The 24,117-nt window shown below is 43.5% G+C and overlaps 1 long non-coding RNA gene across 1 annotated transcript in view; it reads left to right on the forward strand.

Moving 5' to 3' along the window:
• Positions 1–24,117, forward strand: part of LOC137537685 (uncharacterized) — a 252,184-nt gene that overhangs the window by 207,809 nt on the left and 20,258 nt on the right. The window contains exon 3 of the long non-coding RNA XR_011024655.1: positions 2,988–3,547. This is a non-coding gene — a long non-coding RNA (uncharacterized lncRNA). The remainder of the gene's footprint in view (positions 1–2,987; positions 3,548–24,117) is intronic.

Raw genomic sequence — 24,117 nt, forward strand, 5'->3', positions numbered from 1 at the left:
CTGATGCCTAACCCTAACCTTCCCCAATGTATTGTCTTCCCCAATTCTAACTCCTTCCTGATGCCTAACCCTAACCTCCCCCCATGTAACCCCTTCCTCTAAAGCCTTTTTGTTTCGATCCCCTAACCTTCCCCCAATGTAGCCCCTTCTCCTAATACTAACGCCTGCCTGATGCCTAACCCTAACCTTACCTCCAATGCAACTCCTTCCACTAATAACTCCTTTCTGACTCTTAAGCAAACCCCCTCATCTATTTTTTTCCCACTAACACTAACTTTAACCTTACCACCGAAAGCAACTCCTTCCACTAATGCTAACTCCTTTCTGACTCCTAACCTTAACCCCCCCCCCCCCATGTAGCTTTTTCCCCTAACTCTAACAAATGCCTAACTAAGAGCTGTTCCACCTACGCAATATTCTTCCTAACCCCCAAATTTGAACACTTAGCTCCAACCTTGACCTGAAGGTTTGCAATGTGATGCCCAATTAAAAACAATAACGTGGTGCCCAGATCTCCTGCTTCTGCCTATAGCTGTCTCTTGGTGTTGCCATCTAATCTGCCCATTCAACTCCTGTTTTTTTACCTTCACAAGAAGTACAATCATTAATGCATCAATTAAAGTAAATAGGTTGGAAAAAAAAACAGATACTTACCTAAGGAGAGGGAAGGCTCTGCGTCCTATAGAGCCTTCCTGTTCCTCTAATGGTCCCCTTGTTCCAGCGTTGTCACCTCCATTTGAATCCTTCATCGCAGGAGGCTTCTGAAATCTTCAAGGAGTCCAAGTGCTCCTGAACACGGGCGTCTCTGTACTGCACATACATGTGTGTGAGAGAGAGTGCTAGCGCAGGTGCAGTCTGGAGCCGCCTGTCTTCGGGGACACTCTGGCTCCTGAAGACTTCCTAAGCCTCCCATGGTAGCAGAGAGCAGTATTCCACTGATTGGTCGGATACTGGTACTGGGGGAGCCAGCGCTGGAACAAGCGGACCATGATTGGAAGGCTCTATAGGACCCAGAGCCTTCCCTCTCTTTAGGGAAGCATTTGAATAATTTTTATTTTTTTGGTTTCCCATTAGCTTTAAGCATAAGAAGCCACTTGGGTTCGTGGTGAAATCTATAATTTACACACACACAAAAAATTAACTAATTTCCTTTGGACATACGCTGACCTCAGTTACGAGGAGGACTTTTATATTCATCATTGTTCATTCACAGCGAGTGAAACAGAAAAGAGATTTGGCAAGGAGGCAAGCAGCTGCTCCTGACACGACTGTCCGCCGCTTTCTTCAGAAGTTACTAACAGCATGTGAAAGCCTGATTACACAGAATGCTCAGCTCCGAGGGACGATTACAAGACAAATATTCAACTGTGGCACCTGGCATTCGTTTCCATAGGTCATGTCTCCCCGCATTAGACAGTGGGCCAGACGTAGGAGATTGATGCCCCCTCACCATGACATTACCGTCAGATACAAGTTATAAATAACATATGATTTCTGAAATATCACTCTCGGAACGTTATCAGCCGCTCTAGAAATCCTCACTTGTTCCTGCCTGTAGGTGATCCAGCAAAGCCGCAATATGTTAGCTTATCGGATGCTGCAACTCATCACACTGAATTTATTTCAAACAAAAAGTGCAGTTTACAACTTTTTCTTTTTTCTAAAGCTTGGAGCCATCGAATGGTAATGCATCATATTTTTTTTTTTACTTGTGTAGCTCAGATACCCAGAGGGGAAAGCATAAATCAAATGATTTTTAAGTGATTAAAAAGACATTACCAGATTCAGTGATAGAGAGAAAAGACAGGGACCGTCAGATTCTAGATGAGATGGTTACTATGAGTTAGTTAGTATGAGAGAAAAGCAGTTTGTGAGATGGAAACCAAGACTTCACAGAAGGCCATGGCCATGGTGCCCATTGCCTTCCCTGTGACAGCAGGAATGTTTAAGTCAATTTAATCTGGTATTATAGTCATTTTTGTGTTGTAAGAACCTGTCTCTGTTTTACCTAAACTAAACTAGCCCCCCCCCCCCCCCCCCCCCCCCCCTCTGTGAGACTACGCCTAGCCTAATTCTTGGTCTTGGTAATCAGTGATGAGTGAAAATGCTAATATTTTTTTCACTGAATTTTCGCCCAAAAAAGCACTCATTTCTTTTCGACAAGCGAATTTTCGATCGAATATTTTCACGTTAATTTTCGCATAATGCCCGTTATTTTCGCGTTAAAAACATAATTTATCGCGTACGTGTTTCCGCGTAGTGTAGTACCGCTATGCGAAGCTTCGCCCGCTACGCATAGTTGACGTATGTATTGCGTAGTCAACTACGCGTGCGGTAACTGCGTCTATACGGATCATTGCGCATGCGCAGAAGTATTATTGCCCTTCTATACGTATACAATTCCGCATTGGAAGGTGGAATGTACGCATGTATTAGGTCACCCATGTGCATATTTAGCGGATTATTGCAGAAATGTTTCCGCATAAGGGCATAAGCGTCCGCATACAGCGAATTATTGCTGAAAATTTTCCGCATAAGGGCATAAGCATCCGCATCAAGCGAAGTTTCTTTAATTTTCGCTGCTGGTCGAAAACGCACATATTTCTGAAGATTTTCGTGAACATTTGCCGAATTCGAAAACAGGATTTTCGATGCGAAAATGACTTGGGCGGTAATTCGCAAGCAACACTATTGGTAATAAAGGTCAAGCCCGGTCGTTTTGACAATGAAACATGGTCCAGAGGCTGAGTTAAAGGACCAGTGTCCTCTAGCATCCCAACCGTGTATGCAAAACATACACGGTTGGGATGAATGTTGAGTACAAAAAAAAGAAAATTGTGGCAATGGCCAATTATAACAGCACTTTTTGGACCTACGATATGTAAACAGAGCAGTTACATTTTGGGAAGGCATGCAAACCTGTTCTTCACAGTTATGTTGGAGTATGGACTTTGTATACTTTACGAAACAAGTTTTATCTCTGGCAGATTTTCATGAAGATAGCGATGACAGAGAGGCTGACAGACCTTGATGAAGACACAGATGATAGCTGGAGACAGATGGACTCTGAATGACAGATTGGCCTGGCTTTGGTACCTGATTACTTACTGCCCTCGGAAGAAAACCTTCAGTAGCTGAGATGTTCTGCAGATAGGGCTGAAGGGTGCAATCACATTGACTGGAAAGAGGAGAGACTCAGCAATACCTGATCTGCTCTATATCCAGTGACAGCACTTTCCCTGGAATAGCTGATCGCGACTTTATTGCCGTAGGTAGGAGAACGGTGCTTATGTGGTTGAAACAGAGAAGTTGTAGAGGTAAAGTGATCTCTGCTGTAACAGTAATCCCTGTATTAAGCATCGCCTGACTACCGCAAGCCCCGGGCATTATGGTCTGAGGAACACTAAAGGTCATCTTTACAGACAAGAGGAATCTTTAGATGTGCTCCACTGTCGGCATTCGCTGATTCTACTTCAAGTGGACCTTCAGCCTCAGAAAATGGACATTATGGCCTTCAGTATGACAATGCTGAAAACCAAAAGCCTAGGTAACCTTATTTTAATTACTGTAGATCCGGCAATTATTGCATTAAATGCATTGTGGATATTTCCTATGCTATATATTCCTTCACACCAAACCAGAGCTTGCATGGCTGCCAAACAAAAACATCACCCCCCCCCACGTACATATAAAGAGATAGACGCTGGAAGAAGATGGGTAAAATTACTGGTATTCTAATAGTTAATTCTATTCTAATAGTTAATTCCAATAGTAAAAAGTGGTAATCTCTCTTTGCCAATATTTTCTGTGACTTAACTTCATTTTACTATGACCTAATCTTAACCTACCATGATGCTTCAAGTGGATCCTAGATAATTTTTTACTCATTGCACAGTTGTGCCCCTTACATATAGTTTATAGGGCATTCCTCAAGCCAAATACTTTTTTTGTGTGTGTTTTAATACACTAATTTCCTATAAACTAAACATGCCTCACCCACAGCTCCTCCAGCGCCTAGGCACTCTGAGTCCCATGTAGCAAGTGCTCATGGGAGCTCAGTCTGGGGAGGAGGAGGCTTTTCCTGAAGGAGGAGGCGTTACCAGCCAGAGATTTCAGAGGCAAGGGGGTGGAGAGGGGAGGAGAGAGGAGTGGAGCTTTCACAGGCTGACGGGAGGAGATGCAGAGCAGCTTGCATGTGTGTAATGATGACGAGCAGAATATGGCTGCTCTCATTGTATCACAGGAAGAAATAATCCTATACTGTTGAAGCTGTTTGCAGATAGATTTGCTGTGTAAACTATCTAAACTTTAGATAAGATATACAGACAAGTACTTGTTATAGTTAGTTTTTCATCTCGGAACCGCTTTAACCTTAAAACACCCCTGGTAAAGCCTAATACTAAGGACAACCCCTGCATTTAACCCTGCTCGCCATAGCTATTGAAATTGCAGCCTATGGCAGCTCCCTTTTTACCAGGGCACCTCCAGCGCCCTTTTTACTTGTTTCAAATACCCCCTTCCCCCACTTCTTCCTAAATATACTTGGATACCGTACTTTTGTTCACATATACACTTTAAAGAAAATCTGAACAAGAATAAACTCATGGGGTAATTGTATGTACAGTATGAGTAGTAGCAATGCAGATCTTTCCTGGTGTCTCATATTCTTATTTTCAGTTTAAGAGGTTCCATTTTAACTTAGAAGGGGATCCATGTGACAAAAAAATTGGATCATTCAAAATTTGGATAACTAGCTTTGGAGCTGCTCAGCACTGTCCTGTTATCAGGATTGGTTGCTTAGATGGATAAAAGTGTTTTGGTTTCTGTTTACTTTTCTGAAGTTCTGCCACTGCATTTTGACTGCCTCGGTTACATACATATATTGAATGTAAAAAGCAAACACGGGCAAATTCTAAATAGGCGTAGTACTTTACATACCTGCGTTTATCTCATTGTGGGACATATTTACTAAACTGCGGTAATCAGAAGCATGCATAAAGTCTACTTAAGATAGTTAGAGCATAATACAATATGGTAAACTGTGTACCCATTACCATAACAAGAGTGGTTAAGGTTAGCCGTGGGGGGGCATTAAGGTTAGGCTACCAGCCAAGGGGGTGGTGGTTAAGGTTAGGTATCATAGAGGGAGGGTTCTGTGTGAGAGTAGGGTTAGGTTTTGCTGTAGTAAAATATCTGTGCATTTTAGTGATATTTTATTGATGAAAAAAGCCATTTTACGTCCCCTCTAATTCATGCACGCAATTTTCAAAAAGCAATCTTAGAATCCAATGTCAACAGTTACAATTCATAATAGATGGTCTAAAGGTACCCATACACTACGACGATTTCCCGCAGGAATACAGCAGATTCAATCACTGTCATTGAATCTTCTGTGAAATCGTTAACGCAAATGTTGACTGATCAACCGATTTCCATCAGAAGAAATAGATTGATTCCATTGATCTGTCCAGGCAGAAAATGTTGCTCGGTCACTGGTGGGTTGGGAGCGCGTTGTTAGCAGCGTTCGATTCAGCGATGACTGGCGCAGCAATGATATTACCTCTCCGCTTGCGTGAGTCTTCGGGTCCATGCTGCCCCTTTTCTCCAGCTGGCCTTCTTCTCTGTCTCCTCTTCACTTCCTGTCCTGTCCTGTGAGAAGAGGAAGTTCAAACAGTAGGGCGCCCTCTACTGTTTGAACTTCCGCTTGTCACAGGACAGAACAGGAAGTGAAGAGGAGATGGAGACGAAGGCCAGCTGGAGAAAGGGACAGCACAGACCCGGTGACTAGGGCCGGCGGACAGGTAATATCATTGATTTTGGCCGGGGGAGGCGAGGCAGGCAGAGGCAGCCAGACAGGCAGAGTGCAATGTATGGGCAGCCATTAGATCCCTCTGTGATCAGATTCAATCAGAGAGGGATCTATGTGTTGGTCGATCTGGTGGCAATCGACCAGTGTATAGCAGCCTTAAGTTCTGGGCAGCTTTGTGGACACATTTCTGTAATCGGAGCCACGCTTTAAATGTTCCAGGCAAAATTACTGAACAGTTGCAAGAAGCTGCCTACACCATAGCATGGAACGCTGAATAGGAGCGCACACAGTCCACTTGTTTGGGTGCATTTATGCTGTTAATAATATCTCAGCGGGATGGCTTGTATCTGTGCCCACACTGATTATTAAACAGACCAGGAAAATGGAAATAATAACTGAAAAGGTAGAAAGTACAGATCACTAAATAATGTATTTTTTTCCTTTTTGTATATTAGGCAAGCAGTAGGAGAGAGGCAATTTTAATAGATGATTTAGAAAAGGGGGGAAATGTAATTTTGTACCATTCGCTGAGTTTTTCTATAGCTCAGAAACTCCTCGCTAATAAGTTTATTTTTCGCACAAATGAAATGTGAGGGAAGAACAACTTCAGTGATTATAGGAAATGTCGCTGCTGCATATATATTATTCTCTCATCATGAACACGGCTGAAAAGCATCTCATAGTGGTGGTGACAAAGTTCTGGCGGGTTCTCAGAGAGGATGGAGGCATGGGGGAAACTCCCTAGGTCCTCGCTTATGCAAGGATAGTCCCTGTTTGGAAGCTGTCCCTTTTTTATATCTCATGTATAGTTCTGTAAATGTTTTTGGTTAATGTATTCTTCATTATAAGTTTGGGAGGAAGTGTGGTAGGGGTGTAGCTGGAGGTGTGGTAGGGGTGTGGTAGGGGTGTGGCTGGAGGTGTGGTAGGGGTGTGTCTGGAGGTGTGGTAGGTTTGTGATTGGAGGGAGGCATAATTGGTGAAGTGGTACAGGTGGGACTTACAAGGCCGGTTTAAGATACAATGGGAAGACTGGGGCAAAAGTAACCTGAAGGCCAACCTGACCACCCCCCTGCAGTAAATTCTCACCCCAGGACCCCCCAGCTGGCTACTGCCCCCACCCTCCCCCCAGATCTTCCCCTGACTAGTTTACCTCTCCCTACTGGTGGGCTGCTTATTAGTTTCTGTGCTTTTGTCTGTATCTTTAAATGGGTGCCTCTTCTCAGTGACACAGTACATGATATTACGTAATGATATGCACCAGGTCACTATGAAGATGCCGCCAGTGGGGATGATTGCAGGCAGCAGGTGCTAAGTGAGTTGCTATGCTGCCAAAAATTTGCAGGGGTCCTGGAGAGCAAAAGTTGTAGGGTACGGGGGGGGGGGCAGGGAGGCTTTTAATGTGTACTAAAAGTGTGGCGGAGGAATGGCTGTGGGTGTGGTGGAGGTGTAACTGAAGGTGTGGTGAGCAGAGGCTGGCGGTGTAGAAAAGGCGTGACTTGAAGTGTGGTGGGTTGTGTCTGAGGCTGTGTTTTCTATGCAGGTGTGGTGTACTCAGGCTGGTGGTGTAGTAAAGGTGTGGCTTGAAGTGTGGTGGGTTGTGACTAATGCTGTGTTGTCTATGGAGGTGTGGTGGAGTGAAGTTAGATGTGTGGTGAACTGAGGCTGGTGGTGTAGCAAAGGCGTGACTTGAAGTGTGGTGGGTTGTGACTGAGGCCATGTTGTCTATGAAGGTGTGGGGAACAGAGGCTGGTGGTGTAGTAAAGGTGTGACTTAAAGTGTGGTGGGTTATGACTGAGGTTGTGTTGTCTATGGAGGTGTGGTGGAGTGAAACTAGATGTGTGGTGAACGGAGGCTGGTGGTGTATTAAAGGCGTGACTTGAAGTGTGGTGGGTTGTGACTGTGGCTGTGCTGTCTATGAAGGTGTGGTGGAGTGAAGCTAGATGTGTGGTGAGCTGAGGCTGGAGGTGTAGTAGAGGTGCTACTCAGGAAGTGATGGGCCATGACTGATGGTTCAGAGGAGGTGTAACAGAAAGTGTGTAGAAGAGTAAAACTAGAGGGATGGTAGAGGTGTGACTTGAGAAGTGATAGGTTGTGACTAATAGTGTTGTGTCCCGAAAGGCTTTATAGAGTGAGGCTAGAGGTGTGATAAAGTGAGAAGGGACGTGTAATGGAGGTGTGAAGGAGGTTAAGATAGGAAAGATACTGAACATGTGCCAGGGGTGCAGCTTCAGGCGTTCTGGAGAGAGACTGGGGGTATGTTGCGGTGTGATTGGAGGCTTGGCAGGGGTGTGGCTAGAGGAGTGGGGCAGGTGTCACTGAAGTTGCGGTAGGGAAGTAGTTGAAGGTTTATCAGGGGCATGTCTGGAGGTTTCAGATCACAAATAAGTAATTTTAATAGCCACGCACAGACGCTCAATAAATGTGGCCTTTAACGATCGTTAAATAATCATTACAGCGACACTGTGGGGGAATGAGTGCTGTACAGACACACTATTCAGGTGTAGCCAAGTAGTGTGTGCTGTTCAATGAAGAGTGGAGGAGGAGGAGGAATGATGGGTAGCACAAAACTGAGTCCTGTGGCACAAGTAACTGAGGAAACAATGGCCTCGTTAACACTCATCATTTAGCAGTCCACCAAGATCATTAATAGTGATAAGCATGCATTTCACATAATCATAAGTTTGCATTGTAATTCGCAATTAGGATGCAAAATCATAATGTGAAATTTCAGGAAAAAAATCATAATTAATTTCATTTGTAAACATAATCAGGAACCACCATTTCCCAATTTTGCATAATTTCCGCAAGATTTTCTTCTGATTTTAACAGTTAATAGAAAAGCTCCCATACATGCTATCACTCATCACCAAAATTACTAGGTTGGGCATTGTGGGAAAAGGGCGAAAAAATTTTCAAAAAGACCTTTGTAGTTTTTGAGAAAATCAATTTTGAAAATGCAAAGAAAAAAGGGTTTTCAAACATAGAAAAATTTCAAAACCCTTTTTCCTTTGCATTTTCAAAATCATTTTTTTTTTTAAAACAAGGTCTTTTTGAAAAAAAAATTTGCCTTGTTCGCACAATTTCTCTTAACATACATAGCAATTTTGGTGGCGATTTGCTATTAACCGCTAAAGTTAGCACAAAATTATAAATGATTGCGCAAAATTACAAATGATTATGCAAAATCAAATGATTGTCCAAATCATAATTACGTATGGGCGTTCAATTGCACAAAATGTAATCATAATTAGCCAATTACGATCATCACTGACATTAAACAATGTCATAAGGCACATGTGCACATGCTAGATTATAGGCTGAGACCATGTGCCAGATGACAAATCATCTCAGCAGAGGGTTAGTGATGGTCTACGTCCAGGGCTTTTCAACCTGTGGTACGTGTACCACCTGTGCTACTTTGCTGTGGGCCAGGTGGTACACGCCGGGTTTGCCTGTCACTTAATTGCCTGCATTCTGCTTGTCCTGGTCCCATCCTGCCTCCACAAGGGGCTCCCCTCATCACTGTGTTGCCCTGCGGCATGATGACATGTACACAGGAAGTGAGATCACTGCTCACTTCCTGTATTTGAAGTATATGAGTTGCCACTGTGCACTATTCACCCGGCAGTCTCTTCACTGCGGACGGGCTACCGTTGATCCGAGTTGTGAACTATTCCGCACCGAGACTGCCCACTACAGAAACTGCATCTATAAATAACGGGTGTCGTGGCTCCCTCTATTTTTATATTTATAGCATCTATATTTATAGCAGCAGTTTCTACAGTGGGCGGTCAGAACACAGATGTGAGGTAACAGAGAACTGATGTGAGAGAGGCCACACTTGTGTCTGCAGAAAACACTGGCATTTTCCCATGGTCAATTTTTGATGTCCTTTTTGCGTTTTTGCGCATGCGTCATCCACCATAGACTGCCAGCACCTGCTAGCAGTCTATGGGAATGGAATGCGCGTTATGATTTTATGCGGCAGGGAACCAGTTCTTTTTTACTTGCAACCCAGAAAATGAATGTGTGCATCACCATTTAAAAGCTTTATGCTTGATTTTGCATTGCGCAAAATTGCACTCACTTTTCAACAGAGCTTGACTATTTAACTAAAATTGTTATTTGTTTTTATGACTGATGGCTGTTATAACTGGCTGTAAAAGTCGTTATTCAAATATAAGGTAACTACTAACGTGAAGATGGATCGGGGAACAGCAGCAAACAGCGATCGTTAACCGATCCATCTTCACACCCATGGTAACAAAGGCGCAAACGATCGTTTAATTGCGTTAAAATTATCACAGCAGGCAATGGGGATCTGAGTGATCAGTCAATCAGTGATCCGTCATGATGGTCGCAAATTCCACACTGTGATGATCCGCTCAGCTGGCTGCACAGGCAGACAGCTGTTTGTCCATTCCTCTAGTCTGCGGGCTGCAGGTCTCTGGAACAGAGACCTGTCTTTCCATTGCAAGTTTCTGGTCTGTTCTCTTGCTGGGGAATTTGCATACATTCGTTATGCAAATCCCCTACCTGCCTTCTTTGATGACTGGCACTATAAGAGCTTTATGTTTCCCAGAAGGCTTTGCTGGTCATTTCCTTTCCATGGTCTGTTCCTGATGGACACTGCTGGAGTGTCAGCCATTGCTATCTAGTATAGTTAATTCCTGGGGGTTGCTTTAGGCTCCCCTTCTAGCCCAGTCAGGTTGTATTATCTGTATTGCCTGTTCTGTCTTGTCTTGCCTGTAGCCATTGTCCTGTCCCAAAGGTGGTCGACAGGAAATGGTTCTGATCTCTGTTCTTGGAGTATAGCTGGTGCAGCGGTTGCTACCAGCTATCTCTTCTGTTCTGTCTCCTGGGATCGCGCTAGCTACTTTTCGCTAGCGCTGGGGATCCTTCTGTTCTGTCTTCTGGGATCGCGCAAGCTACTTTTCGCTAGCGCTGGGGATCCTTCTGTTCTGCTACTCTGTACCTGGATCGCGCTAGCCACTTTTCGCTAGTGCTGTGGATCCTATCTCTCGCTTGTCCCTGTTTTCGTGTGTCTGTCTTGTCTGCTACGCTTGCTGGAGGCTCGGTGAGGTAACCGTTAAGCAAGCGCTCGCGTCCTCTGTTTCATGTTTGTCTGTCGATGGTTAGTTAGGCGTGCTTGTCTCTATTGTGCTTATCACGTGGAGACCGCGCATAACCGCGTGCACTGTTGCGAATGAGTGCGGTGTTCGTGGTTAGCTAGCGTTTGTTATTTTCCGTATCTCCTTATTGTATTATTTGCTGTGCCTTTGCTAACCTCGTATTCTGTTCTGATCTGCCTTGTGTCACGTCTGGCGATCGCACCTCTCGCGATCGCGTTCCTATTTCATATCTGCTGTTGTGTGTGCGCGGTCGCGGGGTGGCGACTGGATTGGCGCACACACATACAACCTGTCCCTTTGCTCAATCTCATTCGCATTTGCGTTTGCGTTCTGCGCTTCGTACAATTCCTGTCTGGCACTTGTGGAGGTACAGAGGATTGGTTCCTCTGCACTCCCCAGCGTCATCTGCCGACAGGAATTTCCCTCTACAGGTGCGTAGCACCTTTTGCTGGGTGCCTGCAATTACACGCTTGTGGAGGATTTCCGCCGTGTCAGCGCACGCGTTGTGCGCTGATCACGGAGAAAGTTCCACAATTGTTACAGAATGACCAGCCCAACCCAAAACCCCAGTGTAGACGGAATTTCCGATTTGTACGATTTTGTCGAATATGGCTCTTGTACCTTTAAGAGATTTAAAAAACTTGAACCTGAATCAGCAGACGAATTTTTGTCTGAGTGTACGAAACTGTTAGCGAACCCTGAATTCCAATGCACCCCAGTGTCTACCTGGGCCCCCCAAATGGTCTACATTCTGTTGGGGGGCGAAATGTCAATGTGGGGTTATGATGTGTTAGATCATACCACCCTGAGTCAAAGATCCCTGGAATTCTTGGCCTTTTTAATTCACAATTGGATGAGATTACCTCAATTACCATACCCCCTTAATGAGTTATTGTCTGCAGCTCAATCAGCTGTTCCATCTACTCTTTCATCCATAAAGCAGCCATCCAAAGCCTCTAAGTCTAAACGTAAAAGATCTAGGAAGGCTTCCCAGCGGAAAGATCCGTTGCCCATGGCAACCACAGATAGAGAGGTTATTTCTGTCAAGTCTGAAATGGGCAAAACCATGCAGTATGATAATGATGTTTATAATGCATCTGCTGATCAGTTTCCAGGTTTTTTGCCCCAATCCAAAGCTTATGTGGATCCTGCTATAGGTAGGATCGCACACTATATTAAAGCAGTTAAAAAATCTGTACTCGTTCCTGATCCCCACCCATATGGAGATTATTTAGATACTGGGTTGTTCGAACCGCCATTTGCCTCATGGGAAATCGGGGCCTTGGTGGAGGAATTTGATTTGGATTGGAAAGCCTTTTGCGATTTTTACATCGCAAAAAGCGCGGATGTCCTGAACGATTGTCTTGACTCTGTGTGCCTTTTGATTGATTCTGATGAATGTGACGAGTGTGTTGTGGATCTGGTGATGTATGTGTGGCAGATCATTTTGGATGAATTACACACACACCAATTAATTGATCCCAATAAAGAGGTAAAAGATTCCCGTTCTGTTCCTGCTCCAGTTCTATCTGTAGACTGTGCGCACTATGATTGTTCATCCTTTGTTAAGTGTGCATGGGAGCCCCAGTTTGAGAAATGGGAGATCGAACTCCTGGTCTATGAATTGGAATGTGATTGGAGATCGTTTTGCAATCATTACCGTTCTAAAAACGAAGCAGTTTTGTATGCGTGCATTGAGTCTGCGTGCACTTTAATCAAGACTGGTGAATGTATCTCTGACTTTGTGACTCCGCTGTTTGACGTGTGGAGAATGATTTTGGATGAACTACATGCGCTTCAATCTGCTAAAAACACATTGTCAGCGGACGATTGTTCCAATCCTCTGGATTTAAAGAAAGTGAGTTTTGAATGCATTCCCTTTCCCAAAGCAACTGAGTGTTTGAAGTCTGAGTGCAAGTCGTTCAGAGCAGTTGCTTGTGTGGAAGTTGAACCAGTGCGGTCTGATGTCGCCACCGCACGTATGGCTGCAAAAGGTCTGTGTGGTCCTGTGTCTAAGGAAGACAGATTTTTTCCCTCAGGTTCTCTAAGATCGTCCGTTTGTGAGCCTGCCATGGGGAAAATTCCTAAGTTATGCAACTTTAAGAAAATTATTGATGTGTCTAATAAAAAGTTTCTCCTGTTGTTGTCGCCACTTCTTTTGCAAATGAATCTATGTCTTATTCTGTTCGCACCTGTGCAGGCCTGTTGCCTGATGACAGTTGCTCCAGTGTTTCTGTCCTAGATGCCTTGCAGTCTGCTCCGCAGATCGCGGAGGTTTGCGATATGGAAGCGTCAGTTCCGCAACCTAAAGCGATCTTGGATCCGCAAATTTTGCGTTCTGACTCCTCGGATTCGACATTGTTAGCCGAATCTAAGAGTGAGACAGCGCTTCGGTTTTGCGAATCTGATGCTGAAGCTTCTTTGCCTTGTCCAGAGAAGCTTTCTCTGAACCTGCCCTGTACCATGAATGAAGGCATGATGTCCACTTGCATTGACATTTGCGAGTCTGATTCTGAAGAAAGTATTGACTCTCCACCCAGTACTCTGGATGAGTCAATATTGCCTTGTACAATATCTCCTGCCCTGCCCCTAGAGGCTCGTCTAGGTATTGCTGCTATTTTTACCTGTCTTTCTGCAGTTTTGGAGTTGCAAGCTAGTTTGACTACTACGCAGAGTTCTGGGTGCAGCGAGATTAAAGTTAGGGAGTCAGTGTGTGGTCCAGTGAATAATCCTGTACGTTCCACTCATGATGATGAAATTCAGTCTCAGTTTATGGTGGAACCTTCCCTGGGACATCTGCCCTGTTCTCAAAGTAAAGTTCCAGTTTTGCCCTGTAACATGGATAGTACAGAATCCTTCTTAGACAACTTGAAAAATGATGTTCCTGAGGTCTTGTTTGATGATCTGAAGGTCTCTGAGTTCCTCCCAAAGGGTGCAGAACTTGTAGGAGATGTCTCCTGCCCCCCAGGTCCTTCTGAGGTGTTGCCCACTTCAGTAGGCATTGCTGCCTTGCTGACTACTTTTGCAGCTCTTGTGGAGCTTCATTCATGTGTAGTCAATGATGATATTACAGTTACAGAAAATTCTGAATTTGAGTTCGAGTCTTCTTTTGAAAGACCAGTACCTGTGACCTTTACTCGTGATGATTTTCTGCCCGGTACTGGTTTTGGTCTTGTCGTGTCGGACTCTGAGGTTGGCAGTTACACGACATGTCCTGAGGTTTCTCCTGTACTAGTGTAAGGCGATGTGCTCTGTGACCCAGAAAGCCCAAGTGTGCCTCGGTTACCAGCGTACTCAGATGCTTCCTCAGTGGAGACATGTTCTGATATAGCCTGCCTGCTTGCACGCCCAGAAGTGGTCCCTGAAAGTCCTGATCTTGATGGGTGTCCTGCTAATTTTGAGTCTGGAATGATCATAGGTTCCATAGGGGTTCTTGGTGGTTCTCCATGTGAGCCTGGTGAGCGTTCTGGCTTCTTGGGATCTCTGCGGAGCTTCAAGGCGTTCTGGGAGATTCTGGGAAAGGTTTTGGTTGGTGCCCTGAATACGATCAGCAATGGCTTTGGTGTTTTAAGGGACACTTCGAACAGGTATTGCGGCAGGTTTGGTATTCTTGGACGCTCCTTGGAAGGTGGTGGGTATTGTCTGGAGGGTGTCGATGGCTTCTTCTCTGGTGTCCACAGTCCTGATGGGTGTTACGCTGAGACTTGTAGTGCTGATGGGCATGTTTCGGTGGCTTCTGCTTCCGATGAGGTCGGTTTCGGATGGACTGACTCTGGAATTGGGCCTTGTCGGGCTGTCCCGACCTTCATGAGTCTTCAGTTAGAGTTTTGTGATGATACCAGTTTTGAGGGATGTCTGGAATCCATCCCTAGAGGGGGGGGGGCGGGGGGTACTGTGATGATTCCCTCAGCTGGCTGCACAGGCAGACAGCTGTTTGTCCATTCCTCTAGTCTGTGGGCTGCAGGTCTCTGGAACAGAGACCTGTCTTTCCATTGCAAGTTTCTGGTCTGTTCTCTTGCTGGGGAATTTGCATACATTCGTTATGCAAATCCCCTACCTTCCTTCTTTGATGACTGGCACTATAAGAGCTTTATGTTTCCCAGAAGGCTTTGCTGGTCATTTCCTTTCCATGGTCTGTTCCTGATGGACACTGCTGGAGTGTCAGCCATTGCTATCTAGTATAGTTAATTCCTGGGGGTTGCTTTAGGCTCCCCTTCTAGCCCAGTCAGGTTGTATTATCTGTATTGCCTGTTCTGTCTTGTCTTGCCTGTTGCCATTGTCCTGTCCCAAAGGTGGTCGACAGGAAATGGTTCTGATCTCTGTTCTTGGAGTATAGCTGGTGCAGCGGTTGCTACCAGCTATCTCTTCTGTTCTGTCTCCTGGGATCGCGCTAGCTACTTTTCGCTAGCACTGGGGATCCTTCTGTTCTGTCTTCTGGGATCGCGCTAGCTACTTTTCGCTAGCGCTGGTGATCCTTCTGTTCTGCTACTCTGTACCTGGATCGCGCTAGCCACTTTTCGCTAGTGCTGTGGATCCTATCTCTCGCTTGTCCCTGTTTTCGTGTGTCTGTCTTGTCTGCTACGCTTGCTCGAGGCTCGGTGAGGTAACCGTTAAGCAAGCGCTCGCGTCCTCTGTTTCATGTTTGTCTGTCGATGGTTAGTTAGGCGTGCTTGTCTCTATTGTGCTTATCACGTGGAGACCGCGCATAACCGCGTGCACTGTTGCGAATGAGTGCGGTGTTCGTGGTTAGCTAGCATTTGTTATTTTCCGTATCTCCTTATTGCATTATTTGCTGTGCCTTTGCTACCCTCGTATTCTATTCTGATCTGCCTTGTGTCACGTCTGGCGATCGCACCTCTCGCGATCGCGTTCCTATTTCATATCTGCTGTTGTGTGTGCGCGGTCGCGGGGTGGCGACTGGATTGGCGCACACACATACAACCTGTCCATTTGCTCAATCTCATTCGCAATCGCCTCTCTTGCGATTGCATTCTGCGCTTCGTACAATTCCTGTCTGGCACTTGTGGAGGTACAGAGGTTTGGTTCCTCTGCACTCCCCAGCGCCATCTGCCGACAGGAATTTCCCTCTACAGGTGCGTAGCACCTTTTGCTGGGTGCCTGCAAATATACGCTTGTGGAGGATTTCCGCCGTGTCAGCGCACGCGTTGTGCGCTGATCACGGAGAAAGTTCCACAATCGTTACACACACGTTACTGAACATTGTTTAAGTAAATAATGTTTGCGATATCGCAAAAAGAAAGTCGCCCACCGCAAAAAAAATTTATTTAAACATTGCATTGTGGGTACAGACTTTCAGGCACACTGATTGGTTCAGGGATCTCATGATCCCTTGCACCAATCATGCCTTGGGGGACATGAACACTTGTTTTTCAATTATTATTTGTTTAACATTAAAACATTATTTTATGTTTTACTTTTTTTTGATTGGTTCAGGGATCTCATGATCCCTTGCACCAATCATGCCTTGGGGGGGACATGAACACTTTTTTTTTAAATTATTATTTGTTTTTAACAATAAAAGATTTATTTTATTTTTTACTTTTCTTTTTCATTTAAGGGACAGAAAGGACACTGATTGGCCAAGGGATCACATGATCCCTTGGACCAATCACTGCAGCCAGAAGGGTCAAGGGATCACATGATCCCTTTGACCAATAAGTGCTGGGGTCATTGCTCATGTGCGTGCATGTGCATTAGGAATTAAATACGGGAAGTAATTACTTCCTGTAGCGGCAGTTTTCAATAATTGTGGTTACGCGTTAATACCACGATCATTGCAGCTTAAGGGGGCTTCCGATCGGTTACAGGGAACACGCGTGATCGACTGTGGCAGAGGTTTTTTTGATGGACGTATCTCTTACATCCTGGGGGCTTGAGCAACCTCTTTTTAGGATGTAGGAGATACGTCCAAAAGGCTTAAGTGGTTAGGATCATTTTTTGCTTATCTTATTATAATTAAATTATTGATCAAGTGGCTAATTGTGTTTCATTTAGCATAAGTGTGTTATAAATTTACTTATCCTTTAAGTCATTTTTTTTTCAGATTGTAAACAACATTTTACTTTCATTAGCTAAAGTCAAAGCCAAGCTAATTAATTCATGAGTATCGACTGAAGTATTTTTTATCATGGCTCCAGGAGCAGCGGGGTTAACAAATGTTGTGTTTTGGGATAAACAGAAAATAAACTTACATTAAAAAAGCCGGGAAATCCATGAAAAGGCAGCAGAGGTCTGCCGACTGCGCCTCAACGCATGGACTCGATCACTCTCCCGAATCCCAATTACAAAAGTCAATTTATAATTACCGTGCCTGATGATAATGTTATTATAAGGATGAGTGACTCTAAATATTGTGGCTTCACCTTTGATCATTAATTACAGCGTGGCACAATTTGGAGAAGATAGTTTTCGCTAGATGTTCCGAGTGAAGTGCTTCCACGAAAAGCTCATCTCCAAACATTGATGGGAAAAAAGCTCATCTGACTTTTATTCTGATAGAGAAAAAATGAACTACAGAATACTACAAAATACAGCATTAAAGCTCCATAGCCCCATATGCAATCAACTTTTGCTTCTAAGTTGTCGCTTAGGAGATACTAGTTTACATATTCTCTTTAAAATAACTTTTAAGCATTTAACAATTAAAAAGTACCTAAAAGTTGGTGAAAAAGTACTATCAAGAATATTTTGAGCATTTTTTTGCTTGTTGGTGCCTTAAAACAGTGTTCCCCAACCCTGTCCTCAAGGCCCACCAACAGTGCATGTTTTGTGGAAATCCACAGAGGTAGTTAAAGAGACTCCGTAACAAAAATTGCATCCTGTTTTTTATCATCCTACAAGTTCCAAAAGCTATTCTAATGTGTTCTGGCTTACTGCAGCACGTTCTACTATCACCATCTCTGTAATAAATCAACTTATCTCTCTCTTGTCAGACTTGTCAGCCTGCTCTGGAAGGCTGCCAAGTTCTTCAGTGTTGTGGTTCTGTGATGCATCTCCCCCCTCCAGGCCCCTCTATGCACACTGCCTGTGTATTATTTAGATTAGTGCAGCTTCTCTCTGCTCTATTATCTTTTACAAGCTGGATAAATCCTCCTCTGGGCTGGCTGGGCTTTCACATACTGAGGAATTACATACAGGCAGAGCTGTCTGCACTCTGCAAGAAGAAACAGCCTGACACTTCAGTGGAAGATAGCTGCAGGGGGAAAGAAACACACAAATGATCTCTTGAGATTCAAAAGTAAGGGTGTATACAGCCTGCTTGTGTATGAATGTATTTTATATGTGTGGACATACTGTACATCAACCTACTTCCTGTTTTGGTGGTCATTTTGTTTGTTTATAAACAAACTTTTTAAAACTGTTTTTAACCACTTTTAATGTGTCGAGGAGCGGCGAAATTGTGACAGAGGGTAATAGGAGATGTCCCCTAACGCACTGGTATGTTTACTTTTGTGCGATTTTAACAATACAGATTCTCTTTAAGCTAAGTACACATGTCCGATAACGATCGTTCAAAAACGGATGATAACGATAATCGTGCGTTCTAAAATTTCTAACGATCGCTTTTTTGAACGATAACGACCTTTATGGTTCAATCCGGCCGAATCAACCCGGCGGATTTTTTAAACAGATAATCTTTCAATTGTTGCAGTGTGTACGTTTCTCAATACTAACGTCGTTACATGTGTACTGAGTCGCCCGATTTCTCATTGCGTCACTTCCGTTTGCGCACGCATTTTTTATTGGTCATTGTTTGGTACTTTTTATGAAAATCGTTCATGTGTGCACACGATCGTTCGTTTCGAACGATATTTTCTTTCTCATTTTAATATCGTGCAAACGTCACGAATCGTTCGTAACGAACGATCTTTATCAGACGTGTATAGGAACCTTTAATCAGTTCTGCTGAGACACTAATTACCCCACCTGTGATAGTGTGCACTGTTGGTGGGCGTTGAGGACAGGATTGGGGAACTCTGCTTTATAAGGCATTTTATTGACAAGGACCCATATGCAATTCACCTTTTCTCCTGAGTTTTCTCCGAGGAGATATTTTTTGAACTTCTATTTAGAATAACTTTTCAGCACTTTGCAATTGAAAAAGTAGGTTAAAAAGCATCACGTAGGAGAAAATTCAGGTAAAACAAGTTAATTGCTTATGGGCCATGGGCCCATATCCATTCACTTTTGCACCTAAGTTTACTTCTAGGAGATAATTTTTCATCTTCTTTTTAAAATAACTTTTCAGCACTCTGCACTTGTAAAAATGCTAGAAGATGGTAAACAAAGTACTGTCAAAATTATTTTTGTATTAAGAGTAAGGCTGCTTTCACAGTGGGACGTTACATACGCACGTTAGGGCAGCCTGTACACACCCCACCACACAGCAATGAAAAATCAATGGGCTGTTCACAGTGCCCACATTGCGTTACAGTGTAACGCTGGATGTTCAAAGGAGGTGCAGCATGCTGTGCGTTATAGGTGGTTTTAGCTGCGTTAGACTGTTTGCACATGCTCAGTAAGGGGAGAGTCCGCTATTGTTCCTAGCCACATGGCTAATAAATATTCACTGCACTGTAGGGTTGTCCAGATCATGAACGATCCAAATCTTTGATCCGGATCTTTTTTGTGAGTCCAATCATCCAGATCATCACAATGGATTCGGTTCACAGTGGATGTCTGGAAGAAACAGGAAGTGCAGCTTCTGTGCACAAGCACAATCTTCCTGCTGCATCTCTTCCTTCCCCATTAGCACCCTCCATGTGCCCTCATTCTCCTGCACCTCTCACTCTGCTGCACCCCTGCTTCCTGCTTCCCTAGTAAAATGATTCAAAGATTCGGTTCAAAGATACGGATCTTTTTAATGATCCGATTCGATTCATCTGAATCATTAAAAAGATCCGGACTTCCCAGGATAGCACCAAGAGCCGCATAACGCAGCTCAATCTGACGTCCAACTTCAACACCACCATGCGTTGCGTTAGGGGCACGTTATGCGACGTCTTGGTGTGAAAGAGGTCTAAGAGTATTTTTGTGCTTGCTGGTGGTTTAAAAACATTTTATTGATAGGGTGTGAAGCTACCACCTAGGAGAAAATGCAGAAGGAAAAGTGAATTGCATATGGGGCCATGAGGCCGTATGCAATTAACTTTTTCTCCTTAGTTTTCTCCAAGGTGAGATTTTTAAAATTGTCAATAAAATGCCTTTTAAACCACCGGCAAGCAAGAAAATATTCAAAATAATGTTGGCAGTATTTTTTCACTTACTTCTTGGTACTTTTTCAGTTGCAAAGTACTGAAAAGTTATTTTAAATAGAAGATGATAAATAATCTCCTAGGAGAAAACTAAGGAGAAAAAATGAGTTGCATATGGGCCAGGCTGTTAATTTACAGAGAGGAATGTAGTGTAACATGTGTGAAAAGTTATCACCTGGTCTGAGCTGTCATTAAAAGACCACTATCGCGGAAAAAGTAGGCAGATAAAGTGAACCTCCGGGACAAAAAATCGACTCAGCAGCACTGGAAAGGCCTGGTGTTTCTTTAACGGTTTCAAAGCATCAGAACTTTGTTTCTCTTATACAAGCCTCATTTTTAGCTGCACAGAAGAAAACTGCCCGGGCTTTTTTCCCCTGATGCTGTGCAAAGCATGATGGGATTTCTGATTTTGTTGTTCTCGTTCTGCTGTTTTGGTGCAATTTGTTTTTTTTTTTACATTTTGAATTTGACAGCCTAGCGTGTGCAGCTGGGAGGGGTTATCAGGACACAGGACAGTTGGAACTGTGTCTCATGCTCCTTGTCACCTCCTTTCAACCAAAAAGATGGCTGCCCCCATGACAAAGATGGCAGTCCCCATGAATCACAAACATTTGCCTGTTCTTTTGAAACAGGGTGGGTAAGAGATTATATTACCTATCTATTCTAATTAACATAACTAATGTAACTTGATGACGGTATGTTTGTTTAGGCTGAAGTTCCCCTTTAACCCATTCACGTTCCATCGTTTTCACTTGAGAAATGTTCACCTCCCATTCATTAGCCTATAACTTTATCACTACTTATCACAATGAACTGATCTATATCTTGTTTTTTCCACCACCAATTAGGCTTTCTTTGGGGGGTACATTTTGCTAAGAGCCACTTTACTGTAAATGCATTTTAACAGGAAGAATAAGAAAAAAACGGAAAAAATCATTATTTCTCAGTTTTCAGCCATTATAGTTTTAAAATAATACATTCCTTCATAATTAAAACTCACGTATTGTATTTGCCCATATGTCCCGGTTATTACACCGTTAAAATTATGTCCCTATCACAATGTATGGCGACAATATTTTATTTGGAAATAAAGGTGCATTTTTTCCGTTTTGCATCTATCACTATTTACAAGTTTAAAATAAAAAAAAATATAGAAATATTTATTGATATTTAAAAAGTTTAGACCCTTAGGTAAATATTTACATGTTTTTTTTTTATTTTAATGGTTTTTTTTATATTAAACATTTTATTTGGGTATTTTTGGGAGGGTGGGATGTAAAGTATAGTTTTATAATGCAATTGTGTGTTATGTTTATTTTTTTTAAATTTTAGTTGTAGTTTTACTTTTTGGCCACAAGATGGCAGCCATGAGTTTGTTTACATGACGTCACTCTAAGCGTAACACACACTTAGAGTGACTCATCGGGGAGGGAACGGCCAGAAAAGGCGCAGCTTCTGAGAGAAGCTGACGCTTTTTCAGCGGGGGAGAGGAATCAGTGATCGGGCACCATAGCCCGATACATTGATTCCTTGGCTACCGAATCCGCGGCCGGGAGTGCGCGTGCACGATCGGCCACGGGAGCGCGCGGTAGCGCTCATGGTTCCTGGACGTAGTTTCTACGTCCAGGAACCAAAATAGGTTAAAATCTGACAGAACCAACAGCTTTTAGGCCAGTCCATCTCCTCATGGGGGATTCTTAGGGTTTTCTTTGTTTTCAACAGCATTTCCTGAACAGCAGTTGCAAAGTCTCACAAAATAACGTGCAAGTGAGTAGGAACGCTGGCTGGTATCTTACTATTTTGGCAGTTAAACTGCTGTTCAGGAAATGTTGTGGAAAACAAAGAAAACCCTTAGAATCCCCCACGAGGAGATGGACTGGCCCAAAACCTGTCGGTTCTGTCAGATTTTAACTGCCTACTTTTTTCATGATAGTGGTCCTTTAAGTAAAGTGTTGCTACAGACTGCAGTGTAAAGTGAAGCATTCTGGGCTTTATTATCAACTGGTTTATGCAGAACAGGATTCTGTATAGAGAGAAATATACACATCAGGAGGGAGGGAGACCGAGAGAGACCAAGCATACACATACACACACACACACACACACACACACACACACACACACACACACACACACACACACACACACACACACTCTCTCTCTCTCACACGCACACACACACACACATACAGACACACACAGCGACAACCTCTCTCTCCTTTCTGTCCTACTCAGGCTAGCTGTAATCGTCCTGGCAGCAGGAGGGGTGGAGCTACATCCTGCCTGCGAGCAGTGTTGCTCGGATACCTCATTATCCTATTCGAGTTTGGTCGAATTCGGATAGTAAACTATCCAAATTCACTCGAAGTTCAATATTCGAGTTAATCGAATATCCGATTCGACCTCGGATATCCGACGTCACTATCCGAGTCTGTATTCGAGTAAAATATTCGAACTGGCCTTAAATAGCTTGTAAAACTTGTATTGGAGGGTAATGATGCATGAAAACATCTTTTTTTATGAAGAAGAACATCAAGTGATTATGTGGTGATGTAGTAGTTATAAAAAAGGTATCAAAAATAGTAAATTAACTTCATGAAAAGTGTTGGCATGAGAAGGTGTGTCCAAAATGGTTGTTGGAAGTCTTCATTTATGCCGTCTTCATCTTCTTCTTCTATATCTTCTTCTTTTTCTATATCTTCTTCTTCTTCTTCTATATCTTCTTCTTCTTCTATTTCTTCTTCTTCTATATCTTCTTCTTTTTCTATATCTTCTTCTTCTTCTTCTATATCTTCTTCTTCTTCTTTTTCTATATCTTCTATATCTTCTTCTTCTTCTTTTTCTATATCTTCTTCTTCTTCTTCTTCTTCTATATCTTCTTCTTCTAAATCTTCTCCTATATCTTCTTCTTCTAGATCTTCTTCTATATCGTCTTCTTTTTCTTCTTCTAAATCTTCTCCTATATCTTCTTCTTCTATATCTTCTCCTTCTCCTTCTTGTTATTCTTCTTCTATATCTTCTTCTTCTTTGTTTTCTATATCTTCTTCTTCTATATCTTCTTCTTCTTCTATATCTTCTTCATCTTCTTCTTCTATATCTTCTTCTTCTATATCATCTTCTTCTTCTCTATCATTATATTATGTGTCTTGGACACCTCTAAATGGAGTACATTTTTTTTTTTCAAATTGATGCAGGCAGGAGGCAGCTATTGTTGAGCGTAATAGCTGGTGGCGCATGGGCAGCAGCACCTTGTAATGTGTTCCCTGGCAGTGGAGAGGAGACACAGACAGCAGGAGGAAATATAACAGCAGGCAGCGTGAGGAGGATAAGTGTGTGGCAGACTGGCATTTGGCAGCAGGCAGGAGGGCAGGCAGCGAGACATAGTAGGCCCTGGGTCCTAGCGGTGGTTCCAGGGCCGTAAATGAACAGCATGAGGTTCCAGACAGCGGTCGTGAAGCCCACATTGTGTCCAATACACAATTGGGACAGCACCGTTTTCAACTCGGACACCTCGAAAATAATTAAAAAAATTTTTTTCAAAATAATACAGCTATTGTTGAGTGTAATAGCTGGTGGCGCATCGGCAGCAGCACCTTGTAATGTGTTCCCTGGCAGTGGAGAGGAGACACAGACAGCAGGAGGAAATATAACAGCAGGCAGTGTGAGGAGGATAAGTGTGTGGCAGACTGGCATTTGACAGCAGGCAGGAGGGCAGGCAGCGAGACATAATAGGCCCTGGGTCCTAGCGGTGGTTCCACGGCCGTAAATGAACAGCATGAAGTTCTAGACAGCGGTCGTGAAGCCCACATTGTGTCCAATACACAATTGGGACAGCACAGTTTTCAACCCGGACACCTCTAAAATAATTGCAATTTTTTTTTTCAAAATAATGCAGCTATTG

The sequence above is a fragment of the Hyperolius riggenbachi genome, chromosome 11 (assembly GCF_040937935.1).
Source record: "Hyperolius riggenbachi isolate aHypRig1 chromosome 11, aHypRig1.pri, whole genome shotgun sequence".
NCBI classification, from domain to species: Eukaryota; Metazoa; Chordata; class Amphibia; order Anura; family Hyperoliidae; genus Hyperolius; species Hyperolius riggenbachi.